Below are 18,456 nucleotides of genomic sequence, written 5' to 3'. Positions count from 1 at the left end.
CTCGAATTACTCCTGCAGACGCAGTCCGCTGCGCCACAGCCATACGCCTAATACGGCAGTCCTCCCTCTCCGTGGTGCCACGGGGACATCCGGAACCCGGTCTTCATGCGAGCGTACCTTCTTCTGACCACTGCAGCTAGCACACATGCACAGTGGAGACATTCCTGCCAAGTCATTATACAATAGCGCGGAAGGAAAATCCACCTTCACGTAGCCCTATTATACGGCCTAGTTCAACCGCAATGAGCTGTTGATACTGGCTTCTTCGTTGTCGTAAAGGCATCCTTGAACCACTCACAGTTACTCCGTCCAATATCACAGGTAACTAACGCTCTTGCACAGTACAGCCCACATTTAAAGAAAACCTGATATGCAACGTCATTGGGCCGCTACTAGCACCACGCTAATGCGACTTTCGGGACATATGAATCAACGTCATCTTTCAGATATATTAACACGCCTACCAACGCTCGTTAATCTAGCACAACCTCTTCTTGGTGTTTGGATAGTTATTTCCACTAGTGTATTATGGTACAAGAATGAATTCAATACTACTTGTTGGTGAAATTGTGCTTTGAGGAAAGATTGAGTGATGAGTCCAAGAACAGCCTCGTGGAATAATTGAGTGACTGGAAGAAAGGAGAATGATAAAGTGTGTAGAAAAGCAAGACAGGTGTTATAGCAAAAGAAGATGGAGAATAGGGTTGGTCACGAAGCTTAAATTATAGTCCGTAGCTACTGTAGTCAATTAATGAAAGGAGAATTCAATATTAGAGTTTGATATAAACTGGAGGATTTAGCAGGTGTTTATTCTTACAGGCTTTTCACTCACTCACCCAAAGCAAAAAAAAGAATATGTCAATCAGTTCCACGTCAGTCTGGTTTTACTTCTGCATTATTTGTCTTGTTTCCAACATTCAATTTTACGTGCATGATAACCGAGTGGCACTGGGTCATTGTTTTTTCTTCAAGTTATCTTCTGTACGGTTCGAACTCTTTGCGGGAAGTGATGGTTTTATGGTTAGGATTCTTTGAAAAACTAGAGGTCATGTGGCTATCGTCATGATATCAGCAGTTACGTAAAGCTTCAAGTTCCTTTAGTTCAGCTTTCATAATTACTACCTATTGAATTAGGAGAGTCTGTTGGCATGAAAATTTACCTCGGTGTGCGAAATCAATGTGAGTAGTATGAGTCAAATTCATAGGGAGTAGAAAAGTCTGTATATTCATAACTTTAATATCATTGATCTGACATTAAAGAATTCCTACTTCCGGAAAGTCTGTGTTAGAGTATCAAATGCTATTTATACGAGAGCTGTAAATAAAGTACTGGCAACGTAGTCCAGACACTCGCAGGAGATGGAGCATGCGGAAATAGGATTTGGGAGCGCGGTTCTCGATGTGTAGTGTGTATTTGACGGGCATCCCGTTGGGAGTGTTGTTGATGTGTGGCGTTGAAGTGAAGAGTGTCAATTTCAACGGTCTAAAGCATGTTTTCAAAAGGTGATCAACTTTCGTGAGTTAAATCGAAATTGCTCGTGGCAAAAATGCATCAGAATATTTTCGAGAATCGCGTAAAGCCTGTGACGAGACTGCGTGTCCGTATACGGTGATTGCACGATGGGTCAATGCGTTTCACGTGGGTTGAAAAGGGTTGATTCGCACCGCATCGGTCAGCCGTCCATTCCTCAAGATCATATTGACATAATGAGTGGTCTCGTTATAGTAGACCATCAATGGACTGTCAGGTGAAGGAGACGCATTTCTGCAGTGTATTGTCGTCATTGATGAGACGTGGGCACGAGCCTGAATTAAAGCGTCAGTGGAACGAATGGCGTTACCCAGATTTGCCACGTCCATATAAATTTCGCAACAGGATCCCAATCGGGTGAATCTGATGCTAATTGTGCATACGACTATGAGGGTGTTACTCATACGCATGCTGTGCCTTTGGGGCATACCGTCAACAGTAACACTAATGACGATTTTTGGAGCGACATCTGCCTCCGGGTATGTAGGGAGAACGTCCACGTTCACTGCAAGGCGATCGTTCTATCGTGTCGTATGGCAACGCACGTTGTCGTGTTTCAATGTGAAACTCTTAGTACAACGGTGACATTGGAAGGTCTTGGAACGCCTTCGGTATTCACCAGACAGGAGTTCGACCTGTTTCCGAAGTTGAAGGAACCCCTTGAGATCGCGAATTTCCTGACGTCGCAGCTGAACTCCGTGCAGTAGGGCGCTCTGCCGCTGTCATCAATAGAGAACGCCCAGCCAACTGACCTAACGGCTTCCCAACGTTTGACCAAAAGTAGTAGACTTCGCGAGTGACTACATTGAAGGAATATAATGCGATTGTACACTAGTGTCCAAAGTTAAGCATAAGTTACAGGTAAGCAGGGCAACAGGAAATAGACCGCAAAATGCACGACATATGCGCATACCAATATTACCTGTTCGGTCTGTATAGGAAGGAAGTGTTCCCTGCTTTGACTAGCGGCGTAACCGTAAGGTAAACACGACCAGTTCCTGCGTCACATATTCCCTCAGTCGTGTTTGCCCTGTTATAGTGTGTGGAGTGTAGCTTTGCGGTGAACGTGACAATAAATGGCACAACGACGCTATTTGGACCCCGTTTTGCAGGGTAGAATACTCGACCGCCTGGAAGCAGGCCAGACACAGACCGAAGTCGCCGTATCCTTGAATGTGCCACAAAGGATCATTTCTAGGCTTTGGAGACGATTTCGAGACACAGGAGATGTTCGTCGTAGGCCAGTACCAGGTCGACCAAGGGTAACCACCCTACAGCAGGACTGATATCTGGCCTTAACCATCCGACGAAATCGGACCGCACCAGGGGTTGCCGTTTCCCGACAAACTGGAGGCTCAGAACAGCAGGGCTGTTTGCCCGACGTCCAGCGGTGTGCGTCTCGCTCACTCCAGCACAGAGACGGGCCCGTTTACTGTGGAGCCGTCAACATCGAAACTGGACCATGAATGAATGGAGGCATGAGCTCTTCACAGATGAATCCCGCTTCAGTCTACAGAACGATACCCGTCGCACATTAATCTGGAGAGAACCGGGTAGTCGATACAAGCACAGGAACATGGTGGAACGTGACCAGTATGGTGGCGTCATGGTGTGGGGCGGCATCATTTTGAATGGCCGTACGAACTTGCACATCTTCATGGGTGGTCCTAGGAACACTGTTAACGCTTAGAGAGACAGGGAGGAGGTACTTAGACCACATATTTGACTCTTCAGAGGTACGGTTGGTTCAGACTTCCACTTAATGGACTATTATGCCCGACCGCACCGCGCTGCTCTGGTGGATAAATTTCTGGCTGGGGACGACAATCATCGCATGGACTGGCCAGCGAGGTCAGCGGATCTGAATCTTATAGAACATGACTGGGATGTGTTGTGGAGGCGAATTGCATCCCGCCAGTCTCCACGGGGGACCCTACAAGACCTTCGCATTGTCCTTTCGGAAGAATGGGATCGACTGCCAGAAGAGCTATTGGACCATCTGATAGAGAGCATGCCACGTCGCTGGGAAGAATGTGCGGCCATTAGGAGTTTCTCAAAAAATATCCTAATTTAGCCATTTTCTGCTCAAAATAGGGAAAGCTGTCGACTCGCCTGTACAAAGAGTACCTTAAAGTGTTGAAGCGATGTATTGGAGAAAAGAGATTTCTTTTGTTTGTGGACTCGAGATATTTCAAGATGCACAAGGGTTACCAACCTGCACTCTAGAAAGTATCCCTCCCAAGTGCACTCCGTTAGTTCAACTCTGTGATATCTATTTTTATAGACAGGTTAAGCTACTAATTACGTTTCCAAAATGCATCTTGTTTGAATGCAGGAAAACCGCGAGATTAACTCCCGCGAAAAGTATTCTCTCTATATAGATATTGTTATATTCATGGTATGCCACTAAATTGACTGATACACGAGAAATTTTCCTAAATGTTAACCAAGTATGTTTCCCGCAAGACCTCTTGAAGAATCCATGCAATTATGTAAATTCCACATTCTTCATTTGTGCGAGATGCCGCGCCCCATTGTGTTTCTCTTGTTTTACAAGTTTCACCCTGAATCACCACAGACGCTTAAAAATGACTTGTAAATGAAAGTTAGTTTTGTTTTAACAGTGAACAATTTATGTTGTTGAAAACTGATTTTGATGCTAGCAATGTGAGATTTTATATATTTTGAAAACTTGACAATTGGCTTGACGGTCCAAACATAAAGGATATATGTAAATATAACACTTGTTTAGTGACTTCAATTATTGTGCGCCCCTTCCATCAAAAATAAATCATTGACAGTTGTTGTTAAACCATTCATTCAATTGTGGCTTGCAATAATCAAAGTAATATGGGGGAGCACCGCAAAACTCATAAAGGGCGAAGAAGAGAAAAGGGGAAGAGGGGGGTGGGGGTGGGTGTAAAATCTGGGAGCAGCGTGACTCGAACTCGCCACTTTTATAACTGAACCTTAACCACTCGACCACCGTTCCACAGTCTCTCGTTTGTTCGTACCTGGCATGCTAAACATAATTCAACATGCGAGATCTCCATGCCGATCAAACTTATAATGAGCACGTCTGGTTAAATCGCACACTACCGTTACACGACACAACACGGTCTCAGTGAGTAACTGCTGCTCTCTTTCGCAACACGAGGAGAAAGGGGATCAGGAAATGTCAGAAAGAAAGAAGCTCGTTGATACGAGCGTGACTCGAACTCGCCACCTTCATAACTGAAGGGGGGACTATAAACACACCACCACCGCACCACAGTCTCTCGCTTGATGGTGCCTGGCATACTAAAGATCTTGTAACGTTTTTCGACATTTTCGAAATCGCTTTTTTCGGAAATTTTTGAGAGTTGCGCATTACTACTTTGCCAGTGTCTCTTTTTTGTGATGTAGTACTACCAACCTACAAAGTTTGAACAAAATCGATGATGCGGACATCGTGACCTCCCTTTGTGAGCTGATCTCGAACAAATCCCTTATATTTGGGTAAAAATCCTTGACATGGCCGGGAATCGAACCCGTGGTCTTCGGGTAAGAGACAGGATTGACATCTCTAGACCGTGAGGCTGGCTAAATAGATGACAGGATTTCCTAATGATTATCATTTTGTATGGGTTTTGGTAATTTGGTAACACCTCCCGTCAGGACATGCAGTCATAGTGATGTCGTAAAATATGAAATCAATGGGGGCCAGGAAGACAGACTTCGAAATAAGTCGAATGATGGATTCAGGTCGTGACCGATGATTCGGAAATCCTATTGTGATCATAGGCCTTATCTTATCCACGCTTGTGAACAGGTAATGGGTCCGCCTCTGTGGTGTAGTGATTGGTGTGTTTAGCTGCCAATTCCGGAGGTCCGGGTTCGATTCGCGGTTCTGCCACGAAATTTGAAAAGTGGTACGAGGGCTGGAACGGGTCCACTCAGCCTCGGGAGGTCAACTGGGTAGAGGTGGGTTCCATTCCAACCTCAGCCATGCTAGAAGTGGTTTTCTGTGGTTTCCCACTTCTCCTCCAGGCAAATGCCGGTATGGTACCTAACTTAAGGCCACGGCCGCTTCCTTCCCTCTTCCTTGTCTATCCCTTCCAATCATCCCATCCCCCACCAAGGCCCCTGTTTAGCATAGCAGGTGAGGCCGCTTGGGCGAGGTATTGGTCATCCTCACCATTTGTATCCCCCGACGCAATGTCTCACGCTCCAGAACACTGCCCTTGAGGCGGTAGAGGTGGGATCTCTCGCTGAGTTCGAGGGAAAAACCGACTCTGGAGGGGAAACACATGACGAAGAAGAAGTGAACAGTAATGGCGGATACTGTAAACTGGTTAATTACCTAATGTATACAATTGAATTTCCTTATCCACATTTCACAAAGAAAACAATGAACAGGAAACACGGCGTTCGGCTTGATAAAAGATGAATAATTGTAGCTTTATAATTACTGTATTTATTCAAAGTATTAGATTCAATTAATAAACTGAGTTTGAAATAAGATATTGTCTGAATGTTTTCATTGTTACATGAATCTCCCTTAATTACATCTTATATTTTTACGAAGACGTACAAAATAAACCTTAATATCCTTCACTTTTACATAAAATATTTCTATGCTTCCATGAGCTCGCCTGATGGTCATGATCATTAAGGCGTCCAGTCTGTATGGTCTGACACCGTGGTTGGGCGGCAGGGTAGTAGAGGTGGCGATATACAACTTATGAGCCACATTTCCACTTCGATTTATTAATTCAGATACTTTGTTCGACCAACTGAATATTTTTCAACATTCTCACTTTTAACAAGTGGATACAGAAAAATTTAGATTTTGTCCAATTGGATTAGTCAGAAAAATTGACGGGATAGAACATTCATATCACTAAACGAGTATTCATAAATATATTATCTTCAGTAAACAATTTACAACTAAGCTAGGTATTCCAATAACCTACAGGTACTAAGATTTCCTGTTATATTGTGAAAGGTGTCCAGTTGACAGAAATATTTTTCATCCGGCTATTAACAATCCACCGAAAAGCGTAGCTTCTGTCTATTCAGACGACGAATTGTTAAGAATGTCTTCGTGGTTTATGGGGAATGTAGTTGTTTTGGAATGGGAAACTAGCGAAAAGTAGTCCAAGGTCAGTGGACGCTATGCTTAAGACCCACACAACTAATTATTATATATTTTGAACCAGTTTATTCAGTTATTTTGGAAGTATTTTGTGCCAGATTTCCAGAGCGAGACAGAGTGGTTGTTTAGTTGTACACTAGAGACCAGTTGACAAAACCGAAATCATACCGTTGTTTCGAGGTTACGTGACAATATAACAGTTTAGTGTACCTTCACTTCATGAATACTAAAGAGCTCACTGAATAAAACATAGTAAATAATGAAATTTTACGTTGAACATGTAGTCAGTAACAAAATGAGTGGCCGGATGCTAGAATGAGATAAGTGCGGAAATGGTGGTTTTAGGGTTAGCTGCCGCGAATGCCGAGAATTTTACTTAAATGTACTTTATAATAATAATAATAATAATAATAATAATAATAATAATAATAATAATAATAATAATAATAATAATAATAATCATACTACTACTGCTTCTACTACTACTACTACTAATAATAATATATGTGTACGCAAATGGGCTCTCCCTTTTATTTAAACCAATCATTCGAACCGACCCCTCTTTCCTACCGAAGTAAGGAGTTTGCAAAAATTCACGTAGGATTATTTTATACTCTGAGGCAAATAAATTGTATATCCGTAATAATGCTACAAAACTATCAAGGATGATGGAGGGCAGCAAATAATAAGAAAAGGAACCGTAGTCCGGAAACTTTCGAGTCAAAAGTTATTTGTAATCCAAGTTGTTTAATGTCCGTCCGTTCTTAGCAGACGCCGGGGTGTCGCAATTTCGTCCCGCACTAGTTCTTTAACGTGCCGGAAGCCAACGGCAAAGGGTTGCCACCTTTAAACACCCTTAAAAACCACCGATCTCTTGAAAAGAATTCTCGCTGCCTGCGACTGGGGATATTCGAACGGGTACCACAGAACTTTGTTTGATGATGCCATGCCTGCACTGACACAGGGGGTCGCCATTTCGAACATTTGTTGTCAAATTTGTTGTGAAACTTGTGCAGGTAAAAAATGAAATAGCGTATGGCTTTTAGTGCCGGGAGTGTCCGAGGACAAGTTCGGCTCGCCAAATGCAGGTCTTTTGATTTGATACCCGTAGGTGACCTGTGCGTCGTGATGAGGATGAAATGATGATGAAGACGACACATACACCCAGCCCCCGTGCCAGCAAAATTAACCAATTAAGGTTAAAATTCCCGACCCTGCCGGGAATCCAACCCGGGACCCCCGTGACCTAAGGCCAGCACGCTAACCATTTAGCCATGAAGCCGACTTCTCCAGGTTAACGGACTTACGTGAGTAGAATTTTACTTAACTTTTGACTCGATCACAAATTCCATTTTCCGTCCTTCATCATTCCAAAAGTTTGTAACATAATTACGGATACATTCTGTATATTGCGAGTGTTTGTGTAAGAGGGAACTCAGTCTCACTATCCATAGTTCGTAAATTGGATAGAAAATACACTGTTTATTATACCCGAAATTCCTTCTAATGTAGAATAATGTTATGATGTTAATTAAGTTGAAGTGTGAGTGTTTTGGCTCAATGTTCAGTGCAGGTGATGGTCTTGTCTTCGGAAAGCCCTGGATTCGATTTCCAGTCGGGTCGATAATTTCAACCGTGTCTAGTTAATTCCTCTAGCTCGGTAATTGATTGTTTATTGTAATGAGTACCGTAACACACACACTCTCTCTCTCTCTCTCTCTCTCTAACCCTCTCCCTTTCTCTGTTAATCTCCTACGACACTACGGAATAGCAGGGTTAGCAGCAGGAAGGACATTCCACCGTAGAACTGGGCAGGTCCATATTAGTGAACTTAACGGGTTGTGAAAAATAGAATTTAATCTCCTTTGTATATTTGTTCCCCATCTTGATATTCGTATATTCTACCCTTCTGCCTGCAACAGTAGGAGACCAGGAGACACCCCATTATCATTATTATTATTATTATTATTATTATTATTATTATTATTATTATTATTATTAACGTTACATGATTTCTGAAATGCTTCTTCTCCTTGTCAATTGATTTTAAACTTAAAATGAACAAATTGAACGGCATAGTTCACATTAAACACACAATTTCAAAGAAGTCAATCAATCAATCAATCAATCAATCAATCAATCAATCAATCAATCAATCAATCAATCAATCAATCAATCAATCAATTAAATGTCCTTGAATGTTTGAATATCCATGAATATTTTATTATTTGTGAGCTCACCTGAAACTATACCGAGCGAGTGGCTGTGTGGTTTGGATCACGTAGCTGTCAGGTTGCACTCGGGAGATAGTGAGTTAGAATTCCACGATCGGCAGCCGTGAAGATGGTTTACCGTGGTTTCCTCACTTTCACACCAGGTAAATGCTGCGGCTTTACCCTAATTAAGGCCATGGCCGCTTCCTCCCCACTCCTAGCACTATCCCATCGTCGCTATAAGAATAATCTGTGTCGGTGCGAGGTAAAGTAAATAAAAAGAAAAAAATAGAAATAAATAAGTGAAAGTATAATGATGAAGCATCCTAATCGAAATGCTTACCTTAAAATGAGAAAACTTCCCCTAATTTGACGCATCGCAACTAAGATTCGTGTATAGTGTCTTACTATGCCATTCAAAGATTGCTCCAAGTATATTTCGAAGGAATACACATATTAGAACTGGCAAAATTCTGCATAAAGATATGCCTGACATCCAAGTCAGCCTAACTGTCTCGCAAACAGTAAGTAATAAAGCTGGGACTCAGCGGTCGACTTGAAGTGCACTTACAGTGTCTTGCCAAGCACATGGCAACTCAAACACAACTTTTACTAGAGCAATGCGATACATTAAATTCCAATTACGAGGGCTGTAAGTAAAGTAGTGGCAATATTGACGTAACGCAATATTTAATCAACTAACAAGCACAAATGCATTACATTTGTTCATTGCAGTCACCCACAAAATCACCCACAAAATGTCCGGAAGCCGTTGGGGACGGTTGACAAGGCGTTCCCTCTTGATGACAGCGACGGAGCGAACTACTGTGCGGAGTACAGATGCCACGTCAGGAAATCAGTGACCTCGGATGGGTTCCTTGAAGTTCATAAACAGGTCTAAGTCACAAGGACTCATGCCTGGTGAATACGGAGGGTGTTCCAAGACCTCCCAATGCTACTGTTGCAATACGAGCTTGGTATTGTTTGCGACATGACAACGTGCGTTGTCAAGGAACACGATTGAGCGATCGTCTCGCAATAAACGTGGAAGTTTGCCCCGCATAGCCGGGCGCAGATTTCTCTTCAGAAATAGTAGTCACTGTTGACGTTTTGTCCCTCAGGTACAACATACGTAAAATACCCTCGTGGTCGTATGTTACAATCAGCATAAGCTTCACCCGACCGTCGAAATATCTGTGAACGTCTGGAACCTGGGTGACGTCATTCATTCGATTAACGCTTTAATTCAGGTTCTTAGGCTCATGCCTACATGTCATCAACGGTGACAATTCTCTGTAGAAATGCGTCTCCTTCGTTGCGGAATCTGTTCAATCGGATGCCAGCCAGGTACATACCGTTGCCATTTATGTACTTCGGTGAGTTGATGTGGAACTCAACGGGACGCAATTTTACTCATGTCAAGACATTTGGTCTGCGGAAACAAGATCACTCACGATGTCAATCTCTTCTTGAGGAATGGACGGCCGACCTGTGCGGTGCAAATCCATAATCTCATTCCGACCCGCGAGAAACGCCTTGACCCATCGTGCAGCCGCCCTATACTGTAATGAGTTCTCGCCATAAACTTCTCGTAATACTCGATAACATTCTGTTGCATTTTTGCCATGGGCAACCTCGATTTTAGATTGCCGATCACCTTTTGAAAACATGCTTTACAGCGATGAAATCAACACTCTTCACTTCAACGCCACACAGCAACAACACTTCCAACTGGATGTCCGCCAAATGCACACTACACATCAACAACAGAGACACCTGACCACTCCCATATCATATATGCGCATGCCCCATTTCCTGCAAGTGTCTGGACTACGTTGCTACTACTTTATTTACAACCCTCGTATATGACACTTCCTACATGATTATCACAATATTATTATTACCATCCTATGAATGCGTACTTTTTATATTCGTTATTATTAATTTAGTATTATCATGTCGGTCCGCCTCTGTGGTGTAATGGTTAGTGTGATTAGCTGCCACCCCCGGAGGCCCTGGTTCGATTCCAGGCTCGGCTACGAAATTTGAAAAGTAGAACGACGGCTGGAACGGGGTCCACTCAGCCTCGGCAGGTCAACTGAGTAGAGTTGGGTTCGATTCCCACCTCAGCCATCCTGGAAGTGGTTTTCCGTTTTTTCCCAATTCTCCTCCAGGCAAATGCCGGGATGGTACCTAACTTATGGCCACGGCTGCTTCCTTCTCTCTTCCGTGTCTATCCCTTACAATCTTCCCATCACCCCACAAGGCCCCTGTTCAGCATAGCAGGTGAGGCCGCCTGGGCGAGGTACTGGTCATCCTCCCCAGTTTTATCCCCAGTCCCAGATTCTGAAGCTTCAGGACACTGCCCTTGAGGCGGTAGAGGTGGGATCCCTCGCTGAGTCCGAGGGAAAAACTGACCCTGGAGGGTAAACAGATTAAGAAGAAGATGATCATGTCGATCATAGGTGTAGTTAAATTCAAGATGAGTTCCCAACATCTTACAACACTACGAGGTAACACTGTCGTAAAACACAACCGATTTCCAAATACTATCCAAATAAATCGTTGTAGCTAATTATTACTCTCGCGAACAGTATTATTATCTACTAATAAATTCGGATTTCCTTAAACTTATTATTTTCTAACATTATCTGCTCGATTATAGAAGATTTTTCTATGACTATTTTATCAAGAAACATGCAGAAGTCCACCACAAATTACATGGAAACTGTACTAGAAGAAAATATTTACACAATAATAATTACAGAATTGTAGATGGTATCTGAACTTATATCACGAGGTAAACTACTTTACGTCTACAGGGGACACACACAGTAGTATAGCAATACCCTTGTATGCCCCCGTGGTTAATGAAGTGTGGAACCACTGACCTTATAAGATCCTATGTCCCCTGAAAACGGTGCGTTTGATTGCTTTGCTCAATTCTTTCTTGTTGATCAACAGTTGCGACGATTCGTATCATAAAGTCGTAGTGACTGTTTCCAGTGCTTTCTAGGAAAAGTTGGGAGCAGTTGCTGAAGAGAGGTGTTTCGTGGCGATGGTTATTGAAACATGGTTGTGGCGAAGTGAGGTGCGTGTTAGTGCTGGTCGAGATTTAAGGAACGGTAAGTTCGTTCTCGCGGGGGAGGAGGATGCTTTTAAGTTGAGCATTGTAGCATTTAATGGGGAACAGGTACTTGGTTATGTGGAGGTGGTATTGAGGTCTTTAATTGAGAATTTAGTAAGGAGAATTAGGCGTATAATCTGGAGGAGGCCTTGTTCATGATGTGACGAAGACTGGGTTGGACTTGATTAAACGAGGTTTAGAGTGCCACTAGTGTGGTGGCTTAAGAAGGATGGGGTATGTGGTGGGTGATGCGGGCGTGGCTTATTCGTTGGACGTTTTCATTTAGCAGCCTTCTTAATGAATGGACAGCCAGGGAATGAAGCGGCATGGTTGCCATAGAAGTTAGCACATTTAGACTGGTCCCGAGGCGTCTTGCAGTCTAAGCGACGGTTATTTCCATCACATATGTTGCAGCGGGTAGAAGATCTGCAGGAAGCTGCTGAATGGTAAGTCTGAGGCAGTTATAACATTGAAAAATAAACGTTGATTTGGGGTTAGGTATTCGTGGCTTGGGGTGCGTGCGGAGTTTGGTTGGGCTGTGAAACAGAGAGACTGCTGAGTTGGGTGCGGCGGGCCTGGTGTTTTATTGTCCCAGAATTCGTGTGAGTGGAGATAGAAGGTGACGGTGAGTTTGATGGATAGTGAAGTTTGTTTGAGGGCGTGGGCGTGAATTCGGAGTCTGTTATTCTGAAGTTTGTGTTTCAGCAGTGATAGTATTGGAGGAATATTGATGGGTCTCGGTGGTGGTGTTGGTGGTGGTGGTGGTGGTAGTTCAGGGCTCCGGGATGATTTTCTTGTTGAACTGCTGGGTTCACAGTGTAAATAGGCCTAATATTAGGATTGTGGATATCTGGTATGTGTTTAATTTTAATCAGGGTGGTGTGAACTTGGGCGTTTTTGTTGGGGGTGATCATGAACATGTTATTCTGGAGCTCTTCAATAATATAGATGTGGGTTTGGATTATGTGTGAAAAGGCTTAAAGAATGGCACACCGATTCATGGGCACCGGTGCTGTGATACCTAGGGGGAGGATGATGATATTGCATTCAGGGTAGCTGGGGAAGGTGAAGTTATCCTTAACATAAGAGTGTCCATAAAGATGTCCATAGTTATTGTTGTTTCAGTGGAGGTGGTTGGTGATGGGGATCGGTTGGTGAAATCCGATTGGTTGTCAGAAGAGCTGCTGGGGGATGAGATGACTTGATTGAGACGTTTGGCAAAGTCGTCGATTGTGGATAGTTTGAAAGAGGTGGGGTTAGGCCCCTGGCTACTCGATCCACCGGAGTGATCCTCACGACTGCACATGGCTTTATTGAGTTTGGGGTGGTAGAGGGGTGGAGGGAGGTAGTTTGGTTGGGTGAGCGGTTTGGCGAGAAGTGCTTTTGAAGCATTGCAAAGACACTTGCAGACCGAACTATTGCACGATGATTTATTTCCTGAGTCGTGATAGTTTTTGTATATGGTTAACGCCACTACAAATCACGAACCCAGGACGATAAACTGTCCGACAACTTGATTTTCTTCGTGGTACTGGTAATGATGACACAGACGCATCCTCATGTCTTAAGCTCCGTTGGTGTCAGCTCTACCGTTTAAGCTGCCATGATAGTTGTGTTGTTGGGGGTGCGCAGCTGTGAGCTCGCATCCGGGAGATAGTGGGTTCGAATCACACTGTCGGCAGCCCTGAAGATGGTTTTCCGTGGTTTCCTATTTTCACACTAGGCAAATGCTGAGGCTGTACTTTAATTAAGGCCACGGCCGCTTCCTTCCCAGTCCTAGGCCTTTCCTGTCCCATCGTCACCATAAAACCCATCTGTGTCGGTGCGACGTAAAGCAAATAGCAAAAAGATAGTTGTGTTAAATCCCTTAGAGTAACCCATCTTCAGTCACGAATATCCACGGTCGAAACACGTTGAAATGTTCCAGGTCTTTTTCCGATAGGATTATTATTAATTCAGAACTCCAGTTACCAAGAAACCAGAAATATACACTAGAGAAATCAGACAAGTGCGTCACTATTCTCCAGCATTGCACCATACTCAACTTGTGACGAAGTGTCTCCCAAGACGATCCAACAATATGTACTGTAAGGCCTGAGCATTAGAAGACATACACTGTTATTAACCCGCAGACGTCACAAATGGTATGTAAATCAATTGACGTTTATATTCACTCGTAATATTGTAGACGTACAGTTTTTTTACTTAATAGAAAAAATATGTTTTAAAAATAACACTGATTGCACTTTTTTCACTATTTAATATTTGTATTTGTTACGGAGATATCCGTGGAGCAGAAAGAGGTGAAAGAATGTGCTGGGTCTCAATGGGTCTAAGTACGATATCAGAAATTGAATTAAATATTTAACGAAGGTTATATTTGTCTTTAAATCACAAACTTAACAAATCTTTCACTCAGTGAAATAATGAGGTTACAGGTAGAAATAGCAATCTTGAAACAAGATTTGGAAAATCCAAGATTATTGATTTTTTACAGATTTGGGGCTGCAAGCCCTTAGTTTACAAATTCAGAGATACCGGATCCAGTTTACAAACTTGCGAAATCTCAGTGTTTAGACAAGGACGGACATGTCCCCATTTAAGAGCACTTGCCTCAAAACTTACAATACTTAGCCTCCCAGAGGCACCCTTCACTATAACGAAAACCCAGAAAAGAGCTTACATGCTCTTAGTTTCATACAGCCTACTCAAGGCAACATTACACAAAATTTTAAGATCTCTGGACTCTCAAGGCACTATTTCCAATGTAAATAGTTTTACACAGGAGTATCTAGTACTCAACCTACTGGGCCTTCGTGGAAAAGGAATAACAGGTTGAATTAATGGCCCGAACACAAAATGAATGGAGGCGTATACTTGCACTTGAATGAAGAATAAACTCCTAACGGGGCTCTTGGCCTTGTGATACAGGGACTAATCCCAGGCTACTGAGGTGACTCGAATGAAAGTTACATTAAGGCATCACAGAATAAAGGAGAACGGTTACAAAATCGTAGTCACCTCGAACCAAGTTGAAGGGGAACTCGAGAGGGTAACGTACTCTCTATCCCCGGTTTACAGTTTTAAGAATTTATGATTTTACATGGAAAGGAAGTTTACATCAAACGGTTTACATAGTCAGAAATTCGGACCTTCTCCTCGGATACGTTTGCGGAGACAGCTAGAAAGATAGCATTTATGTGGCCATTACCTGGCTGATGTTCTGCCTGCCGAAGAATGAGGCGCGCTGCCGCCTGCCTTAACACACACACTCAGAAAGACGACGATCAATGAGCCAAGGTAGCCAGAAAAGCCTCAGCTTATATACCCGAAGGGGAGGTTCGAGAGGATTCTGGGCTAGTCCGGACACACCATTTTCATTTTCTTGGTACATTCCAAAGTTACATCCAAAAGACCAAGAAGAAGCCTGTGATAGGCTGAAAAATAAGTACAGAAAATTAGTGATTGGTCACATTCAAGAACTGCGGAATAAGAGAGAAGTGTTGAAAACTAAGGAATATATTTAAAAAAATGAAAGTTGATTTACTTGAGAAAACCTATGAACACAAAATTTCTTTCCATAACAGCTTCTTTTACCTTGCACCACAGTGCATGATCATGGTTTTTGGTAGTGACATCTATGGAGAAATGTCCAAGCTTCTTGAAGTAAACAAACACAAGGCAAATAAATCCAGTCAGTTTAGGCAACTTCACAATAACACAATTACTTAATTCTTCAGTAGTGACATCTTCTGAATAAATTTCCAACTTCATGTAGTAGCAGTTTCACGTTTGGTAAGGTAGATAGATTTCTTTAAGGCACATCTTTTGAATGTGCGGAGTTGAGGTGTACCTCCCGGTACAGTATTAATTAATCACACATGCACACGCACATACATATATTCTTCTTCAATTGAACGGAAGGTTTCGAACTCAGGTCAAATATATTTCCGTTCATATTGGGTCTCCAGGTTATTTCAGTGTTCTGTCGTTCAAAATCGTCTGTTATAATTTCTCTTAAATTTAACTGAGCATAATTGGTACAATGAGCATTACAAGTGGTTGGTAGTAGGTACCATGAGCCACTTTCTTTATTACTATTTTCAGAAGCCTTCAGAATTTTAGATACTTTCAAACACATATAAGAATACTCTGTTGATTCGCAGTCTACGGTCCGCAGTAGTTGAAATATAAATGCAAATACTACAAGTAGAAACCTTGGCGGAATATTCATCTTCTTGCAACTTCAAGCAACAAAAATATCTTATTCTGTTTTTATCACATCCTGGTAGGGCCGCGTGCGCAAACTATATCTAATTTCTTGACATGATCGTTTATTACGATCGGATGCCCTTCCTTATTCAAGTTCTGTGCGTGGGGATGTATCCCATATTGTGTGATTCTGTGGCGGTTGGTCGTGTAGTATGGTGTGATGTATAAAGAGTACTGTATTGAGGAAAATACAAAAACTCAGTCCTCGAGCCAGAGGCATTAATTAGATGTAGCTAAAGTACTTGATCTAACCGAGGAGCGAATGTGGAAACCTCTAAACTGAAGGCTTTAATGCTGACCTGTTAGCCGAAGGGCCGGACAACGATAGTCACAATATTTATAATTTACCACATGACTGCTTCGAGATTGGAGTAGTAAATTAGCCGCGAGTTTAAACTTTACTCAGTTTATTGGAGTATTCAATCAAGTGGTGTCATCACCGCTTATGTATATGGTATGCATTTTTAATCACAGTGTGAAATTTGTCCGCTTAGATGTCATGCAAATCATGTACAATTCATCATTACTGTTGAAAGAGATTAAACGTTTTTACTAATGGCGTATCATCATCTATGGACCAGCTGCTGACTAATATATTTTATGATTCTCGGGTATTTTTAATTAATCGCTAATTGATTCCTAATACTTGGTCTCTTCTGTTTGCGCAAAGTGCTCGTTTATGTAACGGTCCTTCTATTCGTCAACGTTGCATACCCTTGTTGCCACAGTATTACTGACTTTTCGAAGTTGGACATAATGGCTCAGGGGCATAGACTGTCTTCGCACCTATGTGGTTACGATTTGAATCCCGGCCAGTGCATATTAGGTGTTTTTGTAATGAAATGTCTCTTTATTGTGGATTGTATTCCACGTAGGATTGCAAGTGTTCTGACAACAATCTTGATGTCAACAGTCATGCAGAATAAGTATGCTTGCTTCTCAAATAGTAATGCTGTTTGAATAATTATATTATTGCTGTTCATAGCACAATTTGGAAATGTTGGTGATCCGGACTAGTCGTTTCTTTGTCTGAACGTTCTTCCCTTTTATTTATTTTTCTGGCGATTAATCATTTTAGGTAGTTAAGCTGCTGCGAATGATGTTGCAATTACATATCTCTAAAGGGAGAGAAATCGTTTTTTTTCGTTTGTATTCTGAAATTGATTTTGTTGTTATTGCTTAATTTTGCTTCGTGGAAAATTGTGGTGGACAGGCCAGTGTTTTTAATCATGTGAAGACTAAACGATGGCCTGTGTTAATGTGTTACGTGACTTATAAGTACATTTGCGTTGTAATAGCGGCTGGGGTTTAGAAGGAGCCGTATGTGACCTGTTTGCGAAGTACCATTTCTGAAGAAATGAAAAACCAAACATTCCAGTTGCTTTTAATAAAGGGATTCGAGGCCACAAAACTGAGAGAATTCTATCTGGAACCTGCCATCAGAATTCGAAGCCATGGCTAGGTCAAGAATCAAACCCTGTCTGCCTGGGTAGGGAGCTATTATAACAACATTTATACCAAGGTTAACTGAGAAAATGTGCACAAGAAACTGAAGTTGGATTCAACCTCATGGCGTAATTTCTTCTAGTGAATGTACCTGGTATAAATCCCGTGTATATAGTTGTATGAACGCACCGTGATTTGCGGCGGTACTAGCCAGAGTTTCTATCTAGCGGGCCGAGTGGTCACCTCGAATTTACAGCATCTCTCTACACATGAGGCACACCTGCAGCAAATTATTTAGCTTAGTTTATTATTTTAATGTGTGTGAGTGGTTTATTTACACTATCTGACCAAAACTTGAAGCACTCAGAAGGTGAGGAGGAAAAGAAATAGAACTTCACGTGTTGAACGGTATGTGATGTTATTTCAGTGATTACAAAATTTACAAAAAACTTGGCAGTTATTTATCAGCCCATTTATCAGTATGACGTTGCACCCATTATGACCTGGTTGCATGCACTGAGTCCGTTGGGAAGGGTGTCATAATGCCATTATATAGTCCCGTGAGGTAAGCTGGCCCAGAACGTTTGTAACTGGTCTTTGATATTCTGGATACCGGCCTGGGACGTTGACGTACGAGCTGGTTCCGCACATGTTCCGCCGGGGACAGATCTGGAGATCTTGCTGGCAACGGGAGTACCTCAGTATCACGCAAGCAGTTCATAGAGACACG

The sequence above is a fragment of the Anabrus simplex genome, chromosome 1 (assembly GCF_040414725.1).
Source record: "Anabrus simplex isolate iqAnaSimp1 chromosome 1, ASM4041472v1, whole genome shotgun sequence".
Classification (NCBI taxonomy): domain Eukaryota; kingdom Metazoa; phylum Arthropoda; class Insecta; order Orthoptera; family Tettigoniidae; genus Anabrus; species Anabrus simplex.
Note: the sequence above shows the minus strand (reverse complement) of the source record.